The following is a 10000-nucleotide window of genomic DNA, read 5'->3' on the forward strand; positions in this document are numbered from 1 at the left end:
GGAGCATGCGGTCTTCTCAGTGGCTTTATAGTAACTCCTAACAAGTGTCAACAGTTTAACATACTGTTGCAAATACTACGATTTCTGTCCTTCTCAAATACGCCTCACACTCGCGCAAGGGATCTGCAGGTTTTAGAAATTGAAATAACCGATACCAAAGTCGTATAATTGGCTGAGTGCGCTTATAGGATAGACATATTAAACTAGTTAGTGTCATTTACGCTCGAGTTTATATCCAATATTTCATCCAACTGGGCTAAATTTCTCCGTCTAACTTTACCATCGAAAATAATTTTAGACTAATTTTCCCTTGCGTATAATTTTTGGCATGATTCATACTGCATGATGATCTCGTTAAGGCTTCTCTAATAAGGATAGATTACAGCAAATTTGCTAAATCGTCTGCCATTTTGAAATGTGAAGACGATAGGGGGGGAGAGAAGAAGCTCTTTTCAGCTCTTTCCTCATTAAATAGTCATAAATGCTTAAGAATCATTTTAATGGTAATGTGTTCGTACTTTTTTTTTTCGTGTTGTATGGTTAAATATCTCATGAGATTAAGTCATTTACAATTTTTGTTTTATCAAAATGCCATTTGCTTCGCAAGGTTCAGTCACTTCGCCAGAATAATTTGATTCACACTTGGATGGATCAGAGGCCAGCAGCAATAGCACTGAAATAAGTATATAATCATATTAAGATACATACACACGCGCGCGCGTGTATGTGTGTGGGTGTAAATTTACAGTTTTTACATTAAAATTCCATTCAGAAAAATAGAATTTTTCCAAACAAAAATTTATTATTCGGACAAAGAATACAATATTCAAACTAATTTACTTAATCCATGGATTTTTTTATGTAGGCCCATCTCCTCGGAGGAAAGTCATTAGCAAAATAATAAATATAATTTTGCTATTCAGCACATACATAGAAAATATCGTAAAGATTAAATCTTTTTAAGGGGCATAGTGAAAAAATAAGAGTTGAAAAAAAAATATGTGACTAAATTATTATTTTCAATCGCCATGGTTAAAACTAAGGAACACAGCGAAGACGTCAGGAAGCTTGTTGTAGCATGCCATACCAATGGGGAGGGCTATGATAAGATTTCAAAGAAGCTAAACCTTCCCAAATCCACTGTTAGAGCAATAATAAACAAGTTCAAATCGCAAGGCCACGTTATGAGTTTAGAGGGTAGAGGGAGAAAAAGGATTCTTTCCCCAAGAGATGAACGGAAAATTGTTCGACAAGTAAAACAAAACCCAAGGATCTCTGTTGGGGAGATTGTTGATGAACAGAGCACCTCTGGAGTGAATGTATCTCGACATACAGTTGGTAGAGTTTTGAAGAGAGCTGGTTTAAAAGCATGTCGTCCGAGAAAGACTCCCTTATTGAAGCCTATGCACCTGAAAGCAAGGCTAGCCTTTGCAAAACGTCATATTGATAAAGATGTTGCATTCTGGAAACGTGTTCTATGGACTGACGAAACGAAAATAGAGTTATTTGGCCATAATAAAGTGTCTTATATTTACAGAAAATCTGGCGAAGCTTTCCTGCCTAAGAACACCATACCCACAGTGAAGCACGGTGGAGGCAGTTTGATGTTTTGGGGATCCTTTGCTGCCTCTGGACCAGGGCGACTTGTTAAGGTCACAGGTAGCATAAAAAGGGAAGATTATGTTAAAATATTGGATGAAAACCTGAAAGACTCTGCTAAAGAGCTCTCACTTGGTCGTCGTTGGTGGTTCATGCAAGATAATGACCCAAAGCATTCGGCTAAACTGACTAAGAAATGGCTTGAGGACAATCATATTAATGTTTTGGAGTGGCCATCACAAAGCCCATACCTTAATCCAATTGAAAATTTATGGAGAACATTAAAATTGAGGGTAATGCAAAGGAAGCCTAAGAATCTTATTCAATTCGAGGATTATTGTCAGGAAGAGTGGGCTAAAATTACTACTGAAGAGTGCAACAACTTGGTTGTAAACTATGAAAAGCGACTGAGGAAGGTAATCAAGGCCAAAGGCTATACAATTGATTATTAAATAAATCGTGCCAATAATTTTGAACAAGGGTTTTTTGCAATTATGTTTGTTGTTCCTTTGTTATTTATTTTTTCTAAAATCCGATTGCTGCATCGGAAAGGCCAGTTAAAAATACATAATATACTTTGTTATTTTCTTTAATTTAATCCCTTTTTTAGAATTTATTAGACAAAATTTAACTTTTATTTTACCGTGCCAATAAATATGATCATCACTGTGTATATATATATATATATATATATATATATATATATATATATATATATATATGGTAAAACTGGTAATTAGTAAAAACCTGAAGAGAGTGCTCAATACTATTGCAGAGCGAATATGTGTTTTATTTTTTTTATTACCGTTTTATCTGTTTGGTTCCATATGTTTCGGATGTTGGACCGTGTTTACGATCTAACAGCCTCGTCATACTTTACAGAAAACCTGTAAGGTCTGACGAGGCTTTTAGATCGTAAACACGGTCCAACATCCGAAACATATGGAACCAAACAGATAAAACGGTAATAAAAAAAATAAAACACACGCACACACACACACATATATATATATATATATATATATATATATATATATATATATATATATATATATATATATATATATGAGATAGACGGAAATAGACAGCGAGTAAGGAGGTTATAATATATTGTTTTCTTTTCTTGCGAAGTGACAGTATTTTAATACTGACCAAAATGTTAATGGGAAGGTTTTTCGTTTTTGCGGACAACATATTTGTGTAAGTCTGATCGACGACAATAACCAGGGGGCGGGGCTGAAACGAGAAAGCGTTAATAGTGACCGTGGAACCTGAAGTGTATAGGGTCAGACAATGAATATAGAAGGACATCCATCCGGAGACGGTCTCGGCGTCGTTCAATATTGGTGAGGTTTTTGAATTCTTTTTTTTTTTTTTTTTCCTTTCTGAGTGGTTCGAAAAGAGGATAGGTAGAGGAGTACTCCGGGGATCGGTCCGTAGTGAATGAAATGGATTATGGCGGTTGGAACCACTTTGTTTCCTACTTTCACTTGCTAGCTCTGAGTCTCATGCATCACACGTAAGAAAAGAGTGACTTTTGTCGCGTCCTTGAATTTCTTTAGAAGCTTTGTCGATCAGTCAATCAATTACCAATGTTTGATATTTAGTTATAACTAGCAGTTCAGCCTTGCTTTGCTCGGGCCATTTGTACTGTTAATAACTTGCCCTATATGTGAATACTCTTTATGAAAAATTTCAAATGTTTAGACCAGAAATTTTCTGAGTAATTTGGTAGAGACTGCAGAGTTAACTTTTCAAATTTGATCCCAATTTTGACCATTTAACATTTATTGTTTTGGTCTCAAATCGAAATAAAAACTTTGACTCATGCCCAAGTTACTTCCATCCAGAATTGGAAGCGTTTAGACCCAAAATTGGCGAAGGATTTTGGTAGAATCCTCAAAGGTCAACTCTTTCACCTTTGACCTTTTGCCAGCGAAATTTTCGCCCCAAAACAGATTAAAATGCTGCAGCATGTCTGAATACTTGTTATGTAAAATGTCAAATGTTTAGAACAAGCATTGGCTGAGTAGTTTGCTAGAGACTGCAAAGGTCAACTCTTTTAACCTTTGATCCCTTGACACCTCAAATTTTCGACCCAAAACCGATCAGAAAGCTTGCTTTATCTCTGAATACGCTTTATGTAAAATTTCAAATGTTTATACCAGAAATTGGCGGAGTAATTGGTTAGAGACTGCAGAGGTTATTTGTTTTTAACTTTGACCACAATTTGGACCCTTAACATTTATTGTTTGGGGATCAAATCAAATTAAAAAGTCTGATCTATGCCCAAGTAATCAACATCTAAAATTTCAAGTGATAAGACCCAAAATTAGCGCAGGAGTTTGGTAGAGTTTTTAAGATCAAATCTTTGAACTTTGGACCCTTGACAGCCAAATTTCTGGCCAAAAACAGATTGAAAAGATTTTCCCAAATCTGAATACCCTTATGTCAAATCTCGAGTCTGTAAACTCAAATTTGACAGAGTAATTGGATAGGAAAATGTATACCCACGGACAATTTCATTTTTATAGATATATAGAGAGATTGCTAAATTAGTAAATAGGACGGACACATCTTTATACAAATAATTCACTATCTTGGTTGCTGTAGTAAGTAGTGAGTAAGTTAACTAGTATGAATTTTGAAAAGGGTAACATTAGTATATGTCAAGATAACCTAGGGACAAGCGGACTTGTACCCAAGGCCAGGTATTGAATCTAAAGCGGAAGACAGCGGGCCAAACACGCTATAGTCGGATATGTTTTGTTTAGTTTATATAATATAGTAGGAATATATAGTAGGTCTAAGTTATATTGTAGATATGCCTATAGTATATTGAAAAATTTTTGTCTAAGTTATATATATATATATATATATATATATATATATATATTATTGTGGGAATATATAGATTGTTTAGGTTATATAGTATATAGATATATCTATAGTATAGTGGGGATATATAGTATGTTTAGGTTATATATATAGTATTCAGGGTTATATATATATATATATATATATACATATATATACGAGGGGCGTGCAATAATTAATGCCCCTGACCCACTTACAGTTGTCTGATCTCGCTGAAATTTTGCATGTGCAATGATTTATATCTCTACGGGTTATGTATCAAATTTCAGCTCTAAACTTATTGTGGTGTCTGTTTTACAGGTGTTTGAACTGAGTCAGGTGTGAAATCGAGCCTGTTGAATGTTGAGCAGTGATCCAGTTTTTGTATTTGAAAGGACGCACACACCAGGAGACTTTTGATGAAATGAAAGAAACTTATGGTGACAATGCCCCATCATATGACCTTGTAAAACGCTGGTATCGTGAATTCAAACATGACCGGAAGTCTGTGGGAACAGCTCCCAGACCTGGTCGTCCCCCTTCTGCCATTGATGAGGCATCTGTCCATCAAGTTTAGGCTGCCATTTTGGAAGATTGGCGCATTACTATTCGCCAAATAGCCCGAGATGTCAAGATTAGTACAGAGTCTGTGGAAACTATCATTCATAACCAGTTGCATATGCATAAGGTATCTTCCAGATGAATTCCCAGAGTGCTCGTGGATGAATTTGGAGATGTGCCAAGAAGATGAGCCAAAGTTTTTGAAAAGACTGATTACACAGGATGAATCCTGGGTTCATCACTATGATCCAGAGACCAAAGCTCAGTCATAGCAGTGAAAGCACTTGGACTCACCACCTCCAAAGAAGACAAGCGTGCAGCCCTTCGCTGGCAAGGTCATGCTCATAGTCTTCTGGGACCAGGACGGAGAAGTGATGACAGATTTCCTGGCTAAGGGTGCCACAATTACAGAAGCCTATTATGCTTCACTTTTGAGGAAATTAAGGAAGATATCAAAATGAAGAGGCGGTTCAAGATCAGTAAAGGTACTCTCCTCCTGCAGAACAACTCTCCTGTCCACAACTCGCATGTCGCCAGATCAGAAGTACGGGCGTGTGGTAATGAAAAATCCTATCCTCTCTACTCTCCTGACCTTGCACCCTCTGACTTTCACCACTTCCTAGCCGTGAAGTGTTTTTTAAAGGAAAGCGTTTCCCAGATGATGCAGCCTTGATTTCTGAAGTCACGTCGTGGTTGGGGGACCAACCTGGGATGTTCTACAAAATCGGTCCCCAGAGCTGCATCAAACGATGGGAGAAATGCATAACTCTGGGTGGTTCCTATCTAGAGAAAGACTAATAAGTGTGCCAAGTTTCGTCACTCTACTACTATGGGAAGTGGGTCAGAGGCATTACTTATTGCACGTCCCTCGTATATATATATATATATATATATATATATATATATATATATATATATATATAGTATTATGGGAATATACAGTATGTCTAGGTTACATAGTATATATATATATATATATATATATATATATATATATATATAGTATTATGGGAATATACAGTATGTCTAGGTTACATAGTATATATATATATATATATATATATATATATATATATATATATATATATATAGTATTGTGGCAATATGATGATGTCATATGATGATGTTTTCAAGTTAAAGAGAACATAATTTTCTTAGGTCAGCTTCTCTCGGGAAGCGATACGGACGAGACACGGTCCAAGAATATAGAAATCATCTACGTTGAATATTACCTCAAGACACTATTGGTTACCTCACCCATTTCTAAAGAGTAACTAAATATTGCGTAATATATTTTTTTACAAAGAAGTCCCCACTTATCAAGGTCCAGCGGCCACTCGAGGATTAGTGTTAATAAGTGTCGTAGCAATCGCTAGTAGTGGGAATTGGGTAAATTGGTGGCGGATCATCAAGAACTTGTTCACAACCATATTTTAGTCAGTTGGAAAGCAGGAAAACGGAACAGCTCCACAGGTGTGCAGTTCTAAAAAAGAAGCTTTGTTCATGGAATGTACGTTTAGGTTTAGGTACAGATAAAGAGTTGGGGAAATTATTGCTAGTGGTTATTTCTTCTCTCCATGAGTAAATTTTCTGCAATAAAACCTTTAAAAATTCAGCAAAGTCTCTTTGTGTCATTCATCAGTGAAAAGTTTATTTTGGCGAAGTTAAAAGGATAAGACAGTCAACAACTTTAGATGATCCTAGCCAATCATGAAACGCGGTGAGAATGTGGAGAAACGACTATGCAAAGAATAAAATATCAGCACGTGATCATACCGTGCACGTTTGTACGATGCGCATCTCAAAAGTAATTCATTCTATTTCGTAATTCCTTTCCAATGGATCAAAGGGGATTGCAAATTTCATTTGTTATGATAACATGCAATTATGACTTGAAGTTTCATGTCTCTATTGCATATATTGACGGTGTAAGAGTCTAAGTAAGCAAACCTTTTCATGGACGTGCGTCAGAAGCAGAGATGCGTAATTTAATTTCTCCATGCAGAAAATATTGAACCGATCAAGATTCGCCAGCGCCTATTAAGCGTTTACTAAGCCAATGCAATTGATTTCTGCACGGTTAGGAGATGGGTTTGTCGATTTCAGAGTAGCGACAAAGATCTGAGTAACAAAGCGCATAAAAAATGCTGCTAATAGTGCATTAGAATGGTGGTAACTATGTAGAAGCATTCATTCCAGAGCATAAAACTCGCTCATTTTAATGGTACCACTCCTATCCTCGTAGCTCTTTAATGTTTTAGTTTAAGATTTAATAAATAGGAGGCTTTACTTTAGCAATGACATGTATAAAAAACTGTACTTGATTTCTTCATCACTCGTGAATGAGAAGATGTGCGATTACTCGTGTTGATGAAAATATAACACAAGTCTATGTATAGAATTTTGCATAGAATTGTTGTCGGTGTGTCACTCTTCTATTTAGAATGACTTCTTCTTTTTATACTATATTAAAATCTCATTTAAATGAAAATTCCACCAGACAAGTTATGAAGCCATGTAATGCAATGAGCTTAAAAAACTACTTCTTGAAAAAATTGTAAACAGTAATGGTCTGCCATGCTTAAGTTAGAAATAGCATTTTGTATGTCTGTTATGTTCGTCTTCGATGCGTCATTCTTTTACTTGAATAACACAAAATCTTAGGTATTTAAGCAAACGTTTACAATTATAATACACTAGAATGGAGACCCGGCGTTGTCCGGGATTTATTGAGGATCACCGAATGTTTTTTTACACTCCCATATTTTAGTGTCATCAAAATCGGTGAAATCGCCCATTTTTTCTATCCACTCGATTGCCTGCTCTAGTTGGGAACCCATCGCGGTGCACCGAGAGGAAGATTCATATGCCTTCTTACAGTGACTTACAATACATTGTAATTTACAATACACTGTAGAGAATCTTCTGTTGCTTTAAGAAAATTATTTTTAGATAATGGCTTTAATTAAAGTTTAATATGCAAAAGTTACGTATAATAGTTCAGTTGTGCTTGAAACAGAAAATATTATTTTCAACGTGCCTCTGTCATATAAAAGAATATACTGTTGAGTTTCATATGCCGAGCCTTTCTGCATGTGCGTTAATCTAACTTGTCAAATGTACTTGTAATGTTAAGCTATGTAAAATATTAACTTTCGTCGAAATCGATTGTTTCTTCTTTCATTTTCGATTATCGATTTTTATCGAGGACATTACGATACAAAACCTATCTAAGAACACTGCCAGACACATAAAGTAAATTTGTGTTTTTTTTTTTTTAATTGGCGATGCCGTATAGAAGTTCATAGGGAAAAATCTAAGACGGACAAAGTTCCTTTTATATAATTGCAGAGATTTGCTCTGCTCCATGTAATCTAAAAATAACATTCGGGATTTTTGTCACGTTTATGTTTATAAAAACATGTCCTTTTTTTACGCATAATTTCAAATAGTATGACATGTTGTTTGCCAAACTTATGCACAAGTTTACAACAGTCTGTAAAACTTGAGCTAGAAATAGAATTTCGGTGCTTTATTACGCTTAAGCGTAAAATAGAAATATTATGGTGTGACACGCTTGTGTTTGAAATGACATGTTCTGTTGGTTTTTACACTTAATTTAAAATGCTATTATAATTGTTTTGTCACAGTTTTGCAGAAGTTTAGAATGACCTTTTACACTTGATTAAAACAAAAAATTGCGTAAGTTTGCACGCTTCAGTGTTAAATTGCATGCTCACCTTTTCTAGCTACTTCGGTTTTCATATCAATTTTACAGGTTGGCCTACGTTGGCCTACTCGAAGAGATTGATTTATAACTGCGTAGAATTTTATTTATCTTTCTCTACAGGCCCATTTTCATCACTCTTTCTATGTATTGGCCTATCAATGTAAACCAAACCTACTCTTTCTGACCTGCAAAATAATTCATTAGCAGCCTCATCGGCATTTCTCGGTAATAGCACCGCAAACGATTACCAACAAATTACCCCTATTCAAGTGAAATAACAGTTCTTGCTCAGAATTCTCCTATGTTAAAATCTACGTACCTGTGACGAAAGAAAAATATCATATTCCAAAAATTACGTAGATTGAGCAAATAGTTTTATTTCTATAAAGAAAATCATTTTTATGTGATTAATGCGAATTTGCACGTTTGAATTATTATTACGCTATCTCCACTTGTTTTATGGGACTGTTTTATGAATGGTGGTGTGGCCGTTTCGCGTCGGTTACTCATAACGTTTGATTTTCTTATTTAAAAATAAAACTAATTGATGAATTAACTCGTCTACTTCTACAAATTCAAGAACTATCATTTACTCTTTCAATGTGACCATACCATCTAAGTCTCATACTCTGCACACATATCTGTATACTGTTTAGGTTTACTCTTACTCTAACGTCATCAAACCCCAGTGTGTCTTAAAGGCTTCCATCCATGCTTCCGTTTAGTCTTGAAAGAAAAAGGATACCCTTAGGGGCAGTAGCGCGTGTAATTGTTTTTGTTTTTTTTTCTTTCTCTTTTCAAAACTAAAACATGTTTTGCAAAGTCAAAAACAAAAACATTTTTCTACAAAACAATTAAAACAAATACCAGGAATAATAATTTGACGATATAGAAAAAAAATGAAACATAAAACTTTTTTTTTTATTCCTGGATTAATAGCCCGAAAAATATTGATGCAGTGTAAAACAAAAACCACCAAACATCGTGAATGAATATTTGAATCCATAGAAAACTTAAATCATAAAAGGTTTTTCCCAAATTACTTGATTTGACATAAAATAACCCAAAAGGACGGTCATATATACGATGAAAATAAAACAATCAAACCAATGGTATCATCAATATAGCAAATCTTCTGAACCAGCTCAATAACTTTGTACTCCAACATTACTTGATCTACGTCGAATTTTCAAACCGGCTACATCTTTCCAGATGTTACCAGATCAAGCTGTCGTAAGATACTTGTTTCCTGAC

The 10000-nt window shown here is 35.1% G+C and overlaps 1 protein-coding gene across 2 annotated transcripts in view; it reads left to right on the forward strand.

Annotated features, from left to right (window-relative positions):
• Window positions 1–10000, forward strand: part of LOC145299148 (inactive tyrosine-protein kinase transmembrane receptor ROR1-like) — a 1518258-nt gene that overhangs the window by 762517 nt on the left and 745741 nt on the right. The gene's annotated exons all lie outside the window — the stretch shown is intronic.

The sequence above is a fragment of the Euprymna scolopes genome, chromosome 2, assembly GCF_053919585.1.
Source record: "Euprymna scolopes isolate OS-2025 chromosome 2, ASM5391958v1, whole genome shotgun sequence".
NCBI classification, from domain to species: Eukaryota; Metazoa; Mollusca; class Cephalopoda; order Sepiida; family Sepiolidae; genus Euprymna; species Euprymna scolopes.